This window comes from Hemitrygon akajei, chromosome 5, assembly GCF_048418815.1.
Source record: "Hemitrygon akajei chromosome 5, sHemAka1.3, whole genome shotgun sequence".
NCBI lineage: Eukaryota > Metazoa > Chordata > Chondrichthyes > Myliobatiformes > Dasyatidae > Hemitrygon > Hemitrygon akajei.
The window spans coordinates 39,572,824-39,590,628 of record NC_133128.1 but is presented as its reverse complement, the minus strand read 5'-3'; the positions used below and the strand labels follow the sequence as shown (position 1 = coordinate 39,590,628).

The 17,805-nt window shown below is 39.1% G+C and overlaps 1 protein-coding gene across 11 annotated transcripts in view; it reads right to left on the bottom strand.

The window, feature by feature from the left end:
* The window catches only part of bbx (BBX high mobility group box domain containing), a 139,177-nt gene extending 129,549 nt beyond the window's left edge, over positions 1-9,628 (bottom strand). For 3 of the 11 annotated variants that reach the window (XM_073045282.1, XM_073045287.1, XM_073045292.1), the window contains exon 1: positions 8,412-8,635. The gene's annotated coding sequence lies outside the window, so the exon portion shown is untranslated. Of the gene's footprint in view, positions 1-921; positions 978-7,787; positions 7,807-8,411; positions 8,636-9,283 lie in introns of those variants that run through there. The other 8 variants (XM_073045281.1, XM_073045293.1, XM_073045283.1 and 5 more) reach the window with 7 other exon arrangements.
* Between the last annotated feature and the right edge of the window lie 8,177 nt (positions 9,629-17,805).

Sequence of the window (17,805 nt, the reverse complement as noted above, 5' to 3'; positions counted from 1 at the left end):
GTTTTAGAGATACAGTGTGGGACAGACTCTTCCAGTCCAACGAGCTGTGCCACCCATCAATCCACCACTAGCCTAATCACGGGACAATTTACAATGACCAATTAACCTACTAACCAGTACATCTTTGAACTGAGGAAACTGAAGCACCCAGAGGAAGACCACATGCTCACAGGAAGAATGTACAGACTTTCTTACAGAGGACACTGGTACTGAATTCCAACGCCCTGAGCTGTAAGAGCATCACACTAATTGCGACACTACCATAGTGCCTGTAGGAGAGATCTAAATAAATAAATAATATCTATGGGCTTTTTGGCCCCCTCTCATACAACATGCTACTGCACAGGACCGAAAGAAGCTGCAGAAGCTCGTAAATTCAGTCAGCTCCATTTTGGATACTAGCCTACAAAGTCCCCGAAACATCTTTTTAGAGCGGTGTCTCAGAAAGGCAGTGCCCATTATTAAGGACCCCCAGTACCTAGGGCATGCCCTTTTCTCATTGTTACCATCAGGTAGGAGGTACAGAAGCCTGAAGGCACATACTCAGCAATTCAGGAACAGCTTCTTCCCCTCTGCCATCCGATTCCTAAACGAAAATTGAACCTGTGAACACAACCTCATTTAAAAAAAATATATAGTATTTCTGTTTTTGGACAATTTTTAAATCATTTCAATATACATATACTGCAATTTATTTATTTTCCTTCTATATTATGTATTGCATTGAACTGCTGCTGCTAAGTTAACAAAGTTCACAACACATGCCAGTGATAATAAACCTGATTCTGATTGTTTAGCTGCACAGAAACTCAGAAAGACAAACTGACCACTTAAAGTGTCCAATTAACCAACTTTTAACAAGAAATTTCAGTCCCTCACACTTGCTTCATCATTTAATAAAGTTATGCTTGATATTCTTACCATGGTGCTATTTTCCTTTACATCCACATGACCTTTAATTTCTTCTGCATCTCCAACTGCAGTAAAGAGCAATTTGACACAAATTGTGATCAAACAAATAATTCATCCTGTTGGCAAATTCATTCATACTCCCGATATTCCAACGAGATGGATTGTCACTGTCCAGAGCCACATGGCCATCTTTCTTAACCAAGCCCAGCTTTCTAAAGTAGCAGCTGTGAGCTTCCAGAGATCAGAGTTGTTTTTGAGCAAGATAAACTTACAACTAATATTCTTTGCTCAACTTCTTGATATAAACAGGAGCCAGTCTTCGGTTCTTAATGCAAGCAATAATCAGTCTAAAGTTAAAAGCACAGTTTGCAGACAACAGTACTGTCTAAATAACACAGGATGCTGGCCCAAAGCACCTGTGTTTGACTGCTTATGAGATGCAGTGTAAGACAATAGGGTTATGTTAACTGGCCTGCTTCAAACCAAACAATGACAGCCGAGTTATTTAGTGCATGGAAGCTTGCAGATCAGATTCATACTATCACTTAACAGATAAAATAGCTGATCTGTTAATAGCTGGAAGATTTGTGTACTCAAAGAGTCAACTTCACAGCATTAATTGTGAGAAACTTGGAGCTCTGATTCCAGAAACTGTAGGGCTGGGTGTAAAAATGTATCTGAAAAATATACAGCACGCACGTGAAGTCACTCAAGTGGCAGAAAACATTAAAGTTTAACAGAGCATTCAGGCTTGTTAGGAATGGTTAAAACAGTAAGAATGACAGAAAGGCAGGATGAATTAGAATCCTTTCATCTGCGTTCAATTTCTGCGACGGATGATTCATTTGTCGCAACTCGCTGGTACTGTATGTCTTTTTAGCTTACAAGAATTGTATTTGTGTTTGAGAAATCCTTTGTGTTATAGAAATAGTTTGCAAGTTGGAAATCATTTACCATATAGAAAACTTACGAGTTTTAAATGTTTTTTTAAGAATTTTGTCTGGATTTAAACAGGTATCACTAAAAATAAATTAACTGCATTTAAACTACTTTGTTAGCTGGAAGTATTATCTACTTCATAGGGAGGAGGGAACCCACCACTCAAATAGTGGGTAAAGTCTTGGCAATTAAACCCACTGTGGTAGATAAACAATGTGAGCTAATATTTGAAGTGTAGGTAGCTACAGCACAACTTCCCTTTAGTGAGGGTACCTGTAGCTATCTATATCAGATAGGGCTCAAGATCTTCATTTGAGTTTAGAACTTCACAGTCAGTAAACTCAATACCATCACACTGATGCAAGCACATTACAATGTGCTTCCCATGAACACCTGCAAATACATGAAGTGAGTGCATTTTTGTTTCAATTTCTCATAGTACTGCAGCAAACTTGGCCCAGCCATCAGCTCAACTGAACAGCAGTCAAAACTTTAATTTTGATGCATCTGGCCTCTCATTGCTATCAATGTCATTTCGCCTGCCAACTTAAAGTGGAATAATTCTACGTATTTATCTTCAATTGGTTTAACACTTTGTTTAGTACACAGATGAAGGTAAACCGTACCAGACTTGTGTGTCATCCCTGATGTGCTGAAGGTTGTCAGGTGATTTAATTGGGGTACTTAAAATGTTAATAAGTTTAGATGTAGAAGCAAAAGAGTGATTTTCCTCTGGTGATGAAATTGAGATCAAGATAATATAATCTTAATTTAAAGCATATACGAGCAAAATAATTTTTACATTATAGTAGAGACCCTTCCTCAAAAGGCAAAGTTATCCTAGTTGATTAAGAGGTTTCTTTGCAGGAATCAATAGTTTTATTTGGTGTGTGGATCAAAGCAATGGAGTATGAGGTCACAATCTTAAATAAATCCTGAAACAGATAGGCCGAATGGCCTATACCAAACAACAAACTCCATCATTGACAAAGGAAGTTATCACTTGGCTTGCCATTTCCATTTCTTAATATGCTATTTCACAAGACATAATGACACAAAATTAATGTGGTTTAAATTCCCATTAAAACAAAACAGCATTCACAAAATAAATGCATAATTCTGTGGTGTTCAAATAGGTAACACATACAAACCTACAACTCAAAATCAATTTAAACAATGTGATAACATTTTAGACCCAACCTGAAATTGTAAAACTGGCCGGTTTTCTCTTTTACAAATACTGCAATTGTGATGTAATTCAAATCTTATTTACCTTTATCACTCTGAAAGTAATGAATTATTACTAATGGAAGTAATGAATTATTACTAATGGAAGAATGAATACATTCAGATGTAATTTATATATAAAACCAAAATTATACTGAGCATATTTAAAGTTTACTAAACTGTATTAATTTATACCTGGCATCCAAGAGGTTTATCACAATAATGATATTTTCAAAGCAAACCCCACTTTACTATATCTTGCAATGGTCAAATATTAGTAAACTGACATCCTCCTACACAAGAAATTAATTTGTTAACAGAAATTACATTCTTAAAATATTGGATGTACATAATACTACCCAAAAAGTTTCATTTAGTTGTCACTTTCTCTATCAAAAAATACTCCTTCATGGTGGAGTTTAACAGAAATTACTCATTCTGTAACGTCTTACCAAGTAACCATTCTTCATTAGAATTATGCAACACCTTATACGATCACAAATTATAGCTGGGATAGTATATTTCCAAAAAAAGTTGCCACCAAGAAGAGAAACACACACAAAAAGCTGGAGGAACTCAGCAGGTTAGAACACATCTACGAAAATGATAAACAGTTGGCATTTCGGCCTGAGAACCTTCATCAGGATTGGAAGGGGAGGAAGCTGATGGAATTGTCTCCGCTGGAAATGTCGATTGTTTATTAATTTCCATAGATGCTGACTAACCTGCTGAATTCTGGTATTTTGTGTGCATTGCTCTGGATTTCCAGCATCTGCAGCATTTTGTGTTTACCAGGAAGAGAAAGTGGGATTTAAACCAGAAAGAGATAAATGTTAGCCATTCTAAGCCTTCCTGAAACCACAGTTTCATAGATAAATAGTCAAGTATTAGACTTCCTTGTTTAAGTTCAGGGTCTCACCATCTTAAGCAGTTGAAATATTAACTGGACATTTTCTTTGAAGCTTCCAATAATCATCTACTCCTGCTCTCATTTTAATGTCAGTCTTTACATTGACATAAGTACTGTGACTAAAAGAACAGGTCAGATTCCAAATGTCTTGTGCAATGGCATAACTTTCACTGCCTGGATGAGTTCAACATCATCAACAAAAGGTTGATATTCCAGGAAAAAGTAGCCCATTTCATTGGTACTTCATGCACCACACTAAATATCCATTGCCTCCAGTAATGGTGTTCAGTGGCAGTAGTTCTGTACCATTGCCAAAACATACTGCAGTTATTCTCCTCAGCGACTACAGCAAATCTGTAACCTCTTTCACCAAGAGCAAGTGCTTCAAATGCCACCAATTCATCATCCTTTTCTAAGTGGCAGATCACTAACAATATATTCACCATTTTTTCATCATCCCTGAATGTAAATCCAGGATCTCTTTCCCCAAACACACTGCAGGTACGTCTGAAACCGCTACAGCCCTGATAAAGAAGGTAGCTCGCTACCGTAGTTTTAAGGACAGTTAGGGACAGCAAACAAATGCTGGCCTTAGCAGGATGTGCAGATCCTAAAAAGGAATAAATACAAACAAACTTCTTATGTGTGAATCTGACTTCACATTTAATGTTAATTTCAATTTTCTATCTCACTAAAAGAGCGTATAGTAATAAGGATGCAGTACAGTAATAAGGATGTTACTTCTAGGCAATTTCGTTTTCATCCTTTTTTTTGTTAGAAATGTGTGAAAAGCTATTGCCATAGTTCAAAATTCTAAAATCTGATGGCCAAGCAATACTTTAAACTTCATACTGCTTAAATTAAGAAATCTTGGGTATTGAAACACAACAGCCAATTTGTCCACTATGACATTTCACAATAGCAAGTTGATAAAGTCACACATTTAATTGCTGTTGGTAGATGTATTAATATTGACCAAAAAAATCTCCATGGTCTTTCCAAGAAAAATGCCAGGGCATACCGAGCAAACTAACTAACAACAGCGCTAATCCTGCTGATCACAATAATAAGTTAAGAATTGTTAACTAATACCTTGAAATGTTAAAGACCTTCACAACTTGGGTATTATACTTCAGAAAATCAAAATCCACCCCGATCACACATTACCAGACATAATCACTTGGAGGTGGAAAAACAAACTCAACTCCCTCTGATTTCACCTCATTTAGTAATCACTAGTTACTGTTTAGACCTTCTAGTTAAACAGATAGTTACAAACACTCTGTAAAAGCAGCATTAGAACTCACCACAACACTGGTAGGGTCTGCTGTCTTATATCCATCAGCATGGATACTGATCATACCCAAACAAACACAAGTTTTGTCATTTGGAAGGTATAACACTTAGCAGAATTGCTTTTCTGCACCTGATACAAGTAGTCTTGATAGACAAAGACAAGATCACATTCTCACCATCAAATGTAATTTTTTAAGCCCAACATTTCATACTAACATTTCTCATTAGTAATAGCTTAATCAAGGTCTTCCTGTAAAAAAATACCTTCTTTGAAATGGCCTTGCAATCCACTGAGTTGTATCAATACCTTACCACAAAAACTGCAATGGTTCAAAAAAAAATGCAGTACACCACCAACTTCTTAAGGCCAACAGGCATGCCTACGTAGGAATAAAATTTACAAATTAATGGAAAATGTGTAGAGTAAAGGGTAAGAGGTTAAACAATGAACTGTTCTAAAACTACATCATCTCTACCTTTTATTTTTTCCCCTCTCTGCAACCAAGCATATGGATAAGTCCTTATTTTTGTTTCTGAACTTTTTAAAAATATGAACTGAGAACTGAACCAGTGAGAACTAATTGGGCACATTATGTACAGCAGAAGCTTAGCATAAATGGAATTTAAGTGATAGGAAAGAAATGGAATGCAAAATAAGGCCTTTTTGATTCAACTTTAACAAAATTGCTTACAATTCTACTTTAGAATTCCCTTTCACGCTCTGATATCACAGCCGAAAGTACTGTTTTACAACCTAAAAAGCTCAGATGCATGTTCATCTTCATCACTTTTGAGAGCAGAATACTTTAAATTACTAGACTATACATTTCAAGCTTTTTGATTCAGGCAAGCACAAGTGCAATGAAGACATCAATCAGGATTGATAAACTCACCAACTAATGGCAGTCTTAGTGATCCTCTTGCCAAAATGTGGAGGTAAACTACATTATTCTAGATCAGGGGTTCCCAACCTGGGATCCACAGACTCCCTGGTTAAAGGTAGGGGTCCATCACACAGAAAAGGTTAGGAATCCCTGATCTAGATAAATTCCAACATGTGGAAATATACTCTCGCAGCCTTCACCTTTTTATGCAGACTATACAAAATATTATAGATGAAAATTGATAAGTAAAATACAATTTCTGTCTAAAATCATAATTATTCCCCAGGAGAATACAATGGACACTTTATTTTTGTTACACCATATGCTTTGATTTTTTTCTAATACAATTATCTGAATAACTCATTAAAAAGTCGCTGATATCAAGTAGCAACTTTATACAATAGTTGTTCAATACACCAACTGTATACACGCTTCAAACAAATTCATTTTTCCACCTCCATTTTGGGTCAACAGTTCTTGGCAACAACCATTAAGATATTTGCCATTCTTACATTCTTTCTCCACAATCTTTTTCGTAAGAATCACTTAACTGTGCTTGCCACCGTTAATGCCAGCAATGTAACTGCTAGAAAATACTAATAATGGCATTTTAAACATTGAATACCCTTTCAAAATACATATGGTCTTTCATTTAGCCAAAATCTTGAAAGCTAACAGTTGAAGTTTTCTTGAACTTAGTCAAATCAATTAGAGATACTTCTATTATAAACTTCAAATCTGGCCAGCCACTACTCCAATTGGCTACTTTATGACCAATCAAGAAAGCTTCAGTTCATCTTCCTTATAATGAAGACCACCAACAATCAGCACAGAATATATGAGCTATACATCAAGTATTTTAAGCAATTGCAGAATGAAATCTTTTTTTTAATAATTTAGCTACAGCCATTTCCTATAAAGTAGTCGACAACTGCAAGACATTTTGATTAATTCCTTTGGGTCATTTTCTTCTAGCAATAACTTTTACCCACTGATGTCCAACAATATCCTACTGAATTAATTGATGTGTTGAAAACATTAGCATTTTCCGAGATTCTGAAATACTCAACACCTCAATAATACACCTGTACTTAATCTGAATACGAATTAAAACTTACAATGACTCGAAGTGCAAATTACCGATATCATAATTGACTTAAAAGGGTGTTAGTATTTAACTAATTCGGTAAAATGCGACGAATTTGCATAAGATCAACTGTAAATCTTGTACGTACTAGCTATTGACTCACTAGCCCCAACCAGTAGTTACAGGACTTGTCAGCGGCACACGACAGGGCTATACATACTCGGCACATGGGACGTACACTACGCCTTACGTATTAAAATAGTACAATATGCTGTATTTTTACAGTTTTGCTCAGTACTGAAGAATGATATAAAGTGTGAAATCAATCACTTTTATAAGATCATGACACAGGTACACTGTAACCGTACGTCAAAATACGGGGTGTTCCGGAAAAGGACTACTTGCAACAACAGACAAAAAAAATCTGATACATGCAACTCGGCAGAAGCAAACCCAACAACAAAAAGTACAGTGACTAAGTTATATTTTAAAGTCATCACCGTTTAAATATTACCGAATTCTTCCAACCCACCATAATTATTGCAGTGCAAAGTAGGCCAAGCTCAAGTTTGCATCGCTGTGTGCAAAATGTCGATCTAAAGGCTGACAAGACACAGCGCGAGAGTCCATCTTGCTTCGGGGAAACGAAGTGCAAACCTCACTCTGTGTGAGAGGAAAAACTCCCCAAAACAAGCGGCATTCGCTGCCATTTCAGTGCTGGTTTCTCAGTCCTGGCTCGACCCAACCGTCCTTTAGTTGCAAGGTTAGATTTCTGATGAATTATCACCAGGCGATTCAGTGATCTGTCCGCGTATTTTTGCAAACTAATAATATTTTAAGAGGAAAAAAAGTGCCCTGGTCTGAGTGACTGTATGCAAGGCTTGGACGTGTAATTTGCAGGGCATGGAATGGTTTCAGCTCTATCGCCAACGCCATCGGTCCTCATAAACGGTGAGGGGAAGGGGGTATCCAATCAACAGGACTAGGAAATTACACTTTTTAAAAAGTGCAACCTTAAAAAGACAAACAGAAGGGACTTTACAGCACGACTGTATTCAACACCAGATCTCGTGGGAAGCGATAATGCGATTTGATCACAGCAAGGAAAGGGCAGAAAAAGCAGGTATAATAGAGCAGGCAGTGATATTGTCTCTACCTTATTTATCCATCATCTTTTCTTCGGCCGAGGTCACGACGGTAACTAAAACTCTTTCCAGTGGAAAGAGAAACAGAAAATAAACGGCGATGTGGTCGCAGAACGATCTCAGGAAAGATTAAAACGTGGTGAATTGGGCTTCTCTCTCCCTCTCTCCCATTAGCAGAGACTTTGTTATAACCGGGGCTGAACGCACCAGCTGATCTCTCGCCGTTACACACACGGATCTCTCTTTCAGAAACGATCCAGTTCCTTCTCTCCACCCACAACCCCCCCCCCCTTCACCCGTCCTTATTTTTGTTTTACCATGACAGAAAACCGAAGGCAATAAACGCCCTCCGACCCCCGAGCAGCAAACGTTGATTCCACGGTGAACGAGAGAAACAAAAACAAACAGGAGAGTTTGTGCGAGACAACAACAGAAAATATTAGAAGGGGTGGGGGTGGTGTTGAAGTACTAGGCCTCCCTCCCTCCCTCCCTCTCTCTCTGGCACCCAAGTTATTGACAACATCACATTATTGTACAGTATGGAGACAGCCAGCGCTGGCTGACTGTAATCTGTGGATTTAGCCCCCTCCCCCGACCACACTCAGCCCCAGCACGGATGCCGGCTGGCCCCCGGTGGAGTTTTTAAGTCACCACAAACCCCACTCGCAGCTGCCCTGCCCTGCCCTGGGCTAACAGTTTATCAGCCGGCTCCCTCTCTGTTACCACTGGCCTAGCTCACTCTCTCCTGGCCTACTCGAGTCCCTCACACGAAACGCCACAACCCATCAGTGTCGTGAAAAGCAAACAACAAAACAAAAATTAAAGAGGAAAAGTTTACAAGTGGCTGAGAAACGGTCGATGGCAAGTGTCTTATGGTACACACCTGGCGGGCGGGTGGCGGCGGCCCAGACTCCAGCCCGGCGCTAGCGGCCGGTTAAAGCCTCCCTCTCTCTCTCTCTCTCTCCCTCCCGTATTAATGTGCAGGATGATCACCGGCCCGATGACAGAAAGAGGGAGAGAGAGAGAAGTTGTGTGTTTGAAAACTCGGCTGTTGTGTGAGTGACAGTCAGCAGGAGAAGTTGACCACTGACCCGAGGGCGCTCTCCCTCTGCCCCCTTTCTCTCTCACACACACTCACTCACTCTCTCTCCTCTCCTCTCCTCTTCTCTCCCCGGCTGTTTGTACGAGGGCGAGAAGCTGCTGTCACTAACAGGGACCCTCATTGGTTGCCAGGCCCGTGCAAGAGCCGTGAGCAACCAAAGAGACAGACTGTAACAACTACCAGAAACAGGCACAACACACACTGTTTAACTAACCTTCCCTTGCAAAAAGAAAAAAAAAGATTATATAAATATGTGTGCGCACAGCAGTGCTGCATATGGTTCTTTTTTCCCTCTCGGTCTCTCTCTCTCTCTCTCTCTCTCTCTCTCTCTCTCTCTCTCTCTCCCTCTCTCCCTCTCTCTCTCTCTCTCTCTCTCTCACACGGAGACACAGAAAGAACTGGCTTATTGCAAGAACTCGATGTTTTTAGTTCGTTTAAACTGGACCAGCAGAACAAGAAAAGGGGAAGGGAGAGGGATTGAAAGAGAAACAGTCGACTGAGGGATTCGTTCTCTCCTCCCCCCCCCCCCCCCCCCATTACCAAACCATGTTCAGGATGCAGTTAAGATTTTTTAAAATGTGCGTTTAGAGAGATGGGGAGAAACAAGCCGGAGCTACTGTAATAGGGACTCGTCATCAGGCATATTGCATGCGGTTTCACTACAGGATTACAACACGGAAAAGAGCAAGCTACAGAGAATGCATTGGGACATTTGCAACAGATGCAACATACAGTATGTAACCATATCTCTGGAAAACCAATGCGACACAAAGAACAATCTCTAAAACGGTGTGACGGTGAATAAATAACATATACTCTCTTAAAGTATTCTCAGGCGTGTTGCATGCTAGGTATGAGAATGGATTAGACATAAAGCAACAAATACAGAAATTACATACTCCATAAATCTCATGGCTTTCACCTCTCTAAAAATGTTCAAGAGATAGAAAGGTGTTGGTAGGAGCTCAGCAAAACACTTTTAATCCAATTACATTATTATAATACCAGGAAATAGCAGCAAGAGGCAAGACATTGGAACTGTGTAAATCCCACTTGGCCCAAATAGTTAACAGCAAATGCTACAAATGGTAAGAATGTGAACAGCAAAATTCGGGGCAAGGTGAGCCTAGAGAACCTCTTTTGCAGTGCCTTACTCTCTCCACTGAGTGTAAATGAAGACTACTTTTCCAGGTAACATTGTCAAAATGCTGGAGGTTAAGCAGCATCTATGGAGAGGAAAATATTTTTCCTCTATACAAGATTGAGGAAGCCAGTGCTGTCACCATATAAAGCTGGTGAATGTTGATATGTTTTAAAACAGGTGAGTGTTTCTGGTGTTCAGTCAGTGAAGTTAATGCAGTGTTTATGAGACAGAAAGAGACCACGGCAATATACGAAGACGTATCCAAATTTAGACATATTTCTAATATTTTCTTACAATATCGAAGGAGCTCATTTGTTTCACCTACTCTATGAGAACTCTGAACATTCCCATTCCCTCAATTACTGCCTTGGAATCTGTCATTTCTAAAGCCACTCACCAGCAATAACTTACAATAGCCAAGTAATCTATCTGTACATATTCCAGATGTAGGAGGAAGCTAGAGCACCCAGATGAGATCCATGCTGGTCAAAGGTAGAATGTGCAAACTCCACACAAGATAGTACCCAAGGCCAGGATCAAACCCAGGTAACGTGGAGCAGTGAAACAGCAGTGCTAACTGTTGTGTCACCATAAGAAAGTGTAGGTAACGCTTGATATTTAAAGAACATGATCTTCATGGAACAAGTTAGGAAATTTCTTTTGTCTGGTAAGAAAAGAACATTTATGCATGATTTTCAGCATGATGTATAATTAAGTATACATCTCGATCAAAACTGTTTGAGTTACAATGGAAAACTATTTATTCAGATCCTTAAAGTGAATGAATTTCTATATTTTCTAGATTCAGTCCTATCAATCTAAACTGAAACAAATAACATCAAAAATGGCCCTTTCTGTGTCATATGACTATGAACGATTAATGAAGAAATAAAAGTGACTTTGAGAATGTTGACAATATCCATGCAAAATTTTGTAGCTAATTTTTATAAAATCACGAACCTCAGATACATGCAGAATAGATTGTGGCTCTTCAGCTGGTCATGCCAATGCTTGTCCATTGAAAGATAAGTTATGTTTGTTTACATTTCCATGCTATCTGCTATTACACTGTAAGTTTCACATGACCAAGTACATTTCCTATCTCATTTTATAGTTATTTATCAAATCGGTCTTCTTCTCAGGTCGAGTGTTCCAGATCATGAGCAGTGGAGTGAAGTGTTTCTCATCTCCTCTCAAAATCTTTTATCTTTGTTAACGTATTTGTTGATCAACCCACCAAAATAAAGAGTCCTTTTTCCCATTTTCCTTTTCTTCTCCATTTTGAAAGTTCTCCTGCATCATTACACCTACACCCAGGACACAGTAATTTCTTTACTAAGATCATCCCATAAATGAAGTTATTCTTCTCTGGAAAGCTTCTTATGTATCCTTTGTTAGCCCTTTACACCAAAAGTAATGTACAGTGTCAGAATTGTTCATTCAGACAGGAGGTTCTGTGGACATGAAAAAGAATGCTGAATGGTATTTTGCCTCCCAGATACCAGGGTCAGGGATATCTCGGTTCAAGTCCACAACATTGTAAAAGGGGAGGGTGAACAGCCAGAAGTTGTTATGGATAATCGATACTGACAACATAGGTAGAAAAAGGAAGGAGGTCCTAAAAAGACAATATAGGGAGTCAGGTAGAAAGCTGAAAAGCAGGACTTCAAGGGCAGCGGTGTCTGGATTGCTGCCTGTGCCACAACCAGTGAGGGTAAGAACAGGATGATTTGGCAGATCAATGTGTGGCTAAGGAATTGATACAGGAGGCAGGGTTTCAGACTTCTGGATGGTTGAGATCTCTTCTGGGGAAGGTATGACCTGTACAAGAAGGATGGGTTACACTTGAATCCAAAGGGGACCAATATCCTTGTGGGCAGGTTTGCTAGAGCGGTCGGGGTGGATTTAATCTAACCTGGCAGGGTGATGGGATCAGGAATGATAGGGCTGAGGATGGGGCAGTTGGTGTGCAACTACATGCAGTGAGTAGTGAGACTGAGGAAAGACAGGCAGATGATGGAGTAAAATCGCAGTCAGTGGGATGAATTGAAGTGTTACTTGGGGACAAAATCGAAAAGGGTGATGAATACAATCTTGAAGGTGTTATATTTGAATGTGCACAGTATACAGAACAAGTAGATATTGCTGCACAGCTAGAGATGATCAGGTATGATAATTGAGTCTGAGTCTTGGCTGAAAAATCATAGTTGGGAGCTTAACATCCAAGGATACACACTGTATCGAAAGGATAGGAAGGTAGGCAGAGGAGGTGGAGTGACTCTATTGGTAAAAAATGAAATTAAATCCTTAGAAGGAGGTGAAATAGGTTCGGAAGATGTAGAATCCGAGTGGCTGGAGTTAAGAAAATGCAAGTGTAAAATGATCCTGCTGGTCTTTTTGTCCTTACCAGCTGGTTTGTTGCCTATTTCCTCTGGCCTACCTTGCTCTCTCATGGCCTATTCGAGTTCCTCACACAAAACACCACAAACTATCTGTCTCCTGAAATCAAACAACAAAACAAAAATCAAAGTTTACAAGTGGCTGAGAAACAGTCGATGGCAAGGCCCTGAAGGCATGTAAAAAAGGCAATGTTACGATAGTAATGGGGGATTTCTATGTGCTAGTGGATTAGAAAAATCAGGTTTGTTCTGGATCCCAAGAGAGGGAATTTGTAGAATGCCTACAAGATGGCTTTTTAGAGCAGCTTGTGGTTGAGCCTTCGAGGGGAAAGGCAATTCTGGATTGGGTGTTGTGTAATGAACCAGATTTGACTAGGGAACTTAAGGTAAAGAACCCCTCAGGGGGCACTGATCATAATATGATAGAATTCACGCTGCAGTTTGAGGGGGAGAAGGTAGATGTATCAGTATTACAGTAGAATAAAGGAAATTACAGAGGCATGAGAGAGGAGCTGGCCAAAGTTAATTGGAAGGGGACACTAGCAGGAATGATGGCCGAACAACAATGGCTGGAGTTTCTGGGAGCAATTCGGAAGGCACAGGAAAGATAGCTCCCAAAGATGAAGTATTCCAATGGGGCAATCATGGCTGACAATGGAAGACAAAAACAGCATAAAAGGAAAAGGGAGGACATATAATACAGCAAAAATTAGTGGGAAGTTAGAGGACTGAAAAACTTTTAAAAACCAGAAGAATGCAACTAAAAGAGCCATAAAGAGAGAAAAGATGAAATATGAAGGTAAGTTCATATAATATAATATGATACGAAAAGTATTCTCAAATATATAAAGAGTAATAGAGGGGTGAGAGTAGATATAGGACTGCTGGAGAGGTAGTAATGGAGAACAAAGAAATTAGTAAGCTTAATAAGTATTTTGCATCGGTCTTCAGTGTGGAAGACATTAACTGTATGCCAGAGATGCGAGTGTTGGGCCAGAAGCGATTGTAGTTACTATTACTAAGGAGAAGGTACTTGACAATCTGAAAGGCATGAAGGTAGATAAGTCACCTGGACCAGATGTTCTACACCCCAGGGTTGTGTGAAAGGTTGCTGAAGAGATTGTGGAGGGATTAGTAATTATCCTTCAAGAATCACTAGATTGTGGAATGGTTCCACTCGTTAAAAAGGGAGGGAGACAGAAGAAAGGAAATTATAGGCTTCTGTGGCTGGGAAGATAGTTTAGTCCATTATTAAGGTGAGGTTTCAGGGTACTTTCAGGGACATGATAGAATAGGCCAAAGTCAGCATGGTTTCCTTAAGAGGAAATTTTTGCCTGGCAAATCTCTTGGAGTTCATTGAGGAAATAACAGGCAAGATAGACAAATGAAAGCCAATGAATGTTGTTTACTTGAATATTCAGAAGGCCTTTGAAAGGGTGCCACACATGAGGCTGCTTAACAAGGTAATAACCCATGGTACTCCAGGAAAGATACTAGGGATAGGAGATTGGCTGGCTGGCAGGAGGCAAAGAGTAGGAATAAAGGGGGCCTTTTCTGGTTGGCTGCTGGTGACTAGTGGTGCTCCTTAGGGGTCGGTGTTGGTACTACATCGTTTGACATTATATGTCAATGATTTGGATAACGGGATTGATAGCTTTGTTGGCCAAGTTTGCAGACAATACGAAAATAGATGGTAGATGGTAGGTAGTGTTGAGGAAGCAGGGAGTCTCAACACTATAGCCTAATTCTGCTCCTATGTCTTATGGTCGTATTCAAAATTCAAGAGCGTCTATTGGCATTTTTCTGTACACAAGTATAAAGGAGAACAAAGTGATTGTTACTCCAGATCCAATTCAGCATTAGAAAAGCAATAAGCATAAATAATGTAATAAATATAAATATGTAATTTATATTATACACACACACACACACACACACACACACACACACACACACACACACACACACACACACACACACACACACACACACACACACACACACACACACACACACACACACACACACTGTACGTACATAGAGTGACTGCTGTACCTATACAATAAGTGACTCTGAAAGGAAATGATAAAGCAGGGAATTGGGGAGTATGATGGAGTGGGTTAATAGGTGGAGGTGTTGATCAGCCTGATGGCTTGTGAGAAGTCTTTTTTCAGCCTGGAGGTCCTGGCATGGAGAATCTGTACCATAGGATCCATGGTTCTCCAAAAGAATGTCAAGGTCATTTAGAACATTCTAAACTGATCTCCAAGCTTTTGTAATCTACTCCTTAGCAGCTTCATTATTATCCTTCTTTCCATCTTAAGTTCATAATTGCAGATGTTCCCTGATGATTGAACATATACAATTTCCTTTAGATTGTGAAGCAGTCCTTGCCTGCATGTAGTAAAACCTACTCCTGCAACCAAAGAGGCGAAGAGAAACTTGTGCATGGGAACGTTAACACATGTAGGTTCCCTTCCAAGACCCAGACAGTCCCAGTGTGAAAATATATACTGCCATTTCTTCTTTGTCCATGAGGGTCTAAAGAATGTACAATCATGTCCAGTCATGAGAAATTGCAGCAGTTCAATAAGGTTGATTATTAGCACCTACTTTTAGGTAATTAGCAATATGATCACTGATAAGTGAATAATCTAAGAATGCAAGAATCTTAGGAATTAGAGTAAATGGAAACTAAGGCTCCTATTTTCTCTGGGCTTTACAAAATTTAGCTCCTTTGTTTTTAATATTAAGTCTGCCAAAGTTCACCAAATTTCTCAATATCAAATTCCATCTACCAGCTATTGACCATTTAGTACTCTGCTCTTGTTAAGATGAAATCCATAAATATCCATGTATGTCATTCACATTATAGTGCCACTATAGAAGGTGACAACAAAGACCTACACCTTTAATGAAAACATTATGAAAAGGAGTGAAAGTTGTTAATGTCATCAACACAGAATTATAATTCATTGGAAAAATGGTAGTTGTGCTTAACAATATATAAATATGAACTCTCACACATATCAGTATACAGTTACAGCACTTTACTCAGAGCCACAATGAAAGCACCAAACGTCATGCATTCAACTACAGGTGTACGACTCATTATCTAAGCAGTAACATATGGCAACATCTTCAGAGCATTGAGAACTATTAGAGATGTTATAATATATCAAGCAATAAAAAAGATTTATTTCTCTGTTTTTAAATCTGGATTTTTCTCTGGTGGAGAATTAAAGACAATCTTGAGGCAGTGATCTGTTCAGTATCTCCAGATTTTCATCTTATATATTAATGATTTAGTGCCAGGATAAAGGGTTATATACCTGATATTTATGGTTTGAGATTACACCACTAAAGAATTAGAAATTATGTAGATGGAAACGGAAGACTCAATAAATGGGAAAAAAATTACAGCAATTGAAGTTCAGTTTGGGAAACAATGAGGTTGTCCACTTCAATCTGAGGAAGATAAATGTGAATATCTTCTTGATGGTGAGACTTGAATTGTGTAAAAAGAATTCAAACCAAAAGAGGCTAAAGAACAGGTAGAAAAAGCAATTTAAAAACTTGGATTGCAAAAATGAGAAATGGTGTTTCAGTTATATAGTTCTTTATTCAGTGTCCATTGCATTATAGAGGAGATATTTTGAGGGAATATTAACCAAGATGTTACAAATGTCGAAATGATTAAATTATGACAAGTTACATAAATGTGATTTGTACTGTATTAAGTTTAATACACAGACTGATTGCGGTTTTAAAAATGATAAAGAGATTGAAATGATAGGTTCAAAGGAACTATTTATTCTGGAAGCAAAATATAAAAACATAATATTAAAATTAAACTTAGGCCAACCAGCAGTGAAGTGAAAAAGCATATATTGGCACAAGCCATAGTGAAAATTTAGAGCTGTCATCCCCAAAATTAAAATCAGGTTTATTATCACTGACATACTGCATGCTGTGAAATACTGCATACTGCATGTCCGTCCTGCTCCATTTCCCATCCCCTTTCCCCTCTCTCACCTCATCTCCTTTCCCACCCATCGCCTCCCTCTGGTGCTCCTACCCCCTTTTTCTTTCTTCTATGGCCTTCTGTCTCTTTCAGCAATCAACCCCGGCTCTTTACTTCACCCCTCCCCCTCCAGGTTTCACCTACCGCCTGGTGGCTTTCTCTCCCACTCACTCCACCTTTTAAATCTACTCCTCAGCTCCAGCCCTGCCGAAGGGTTTTGGCCCGAAATGTCGACAGTACTTTTTTCCATGGATGCTGCCTGGCCTGCTGAGTTCCTCCAGCATTTTGTGTGTGTTGTGAAATTTGTTTTTTTGTGCGGTAGTTTAGTGCAATAAAAATTGCTATGAGTTACAAAAAATAAATAAACAGTTCAAAGGAGGAATAGCGAGGTAGTATTCATGGGTTCATTGACCGTTCAGAAATCTGCTAGCAGAGGAGAAGAAGCTGTTCCTAAAACATTGAATGGAAGTCTTCTTGCTCCTATACCTCCTCCCCGAAGGTAGTAATGAGAAGTATGCTCAGGAAAGTGAGCATTGTTAATGATGGATGCTGTCTCCTTGAGGTGCTTCTTTTTGAAGATGTGCTCCCTAATGGGAGGGTTGTTCAGGTGATGGAGTTGGCTGATTATACAAACCTGCACATTGGAGCATACCAGACAGTGATAGAATAATAAACACAAAGTACACTGCAGATGCTGTGGTCAAATCAACAACTACAAAAGCTGGATGAACTCAGC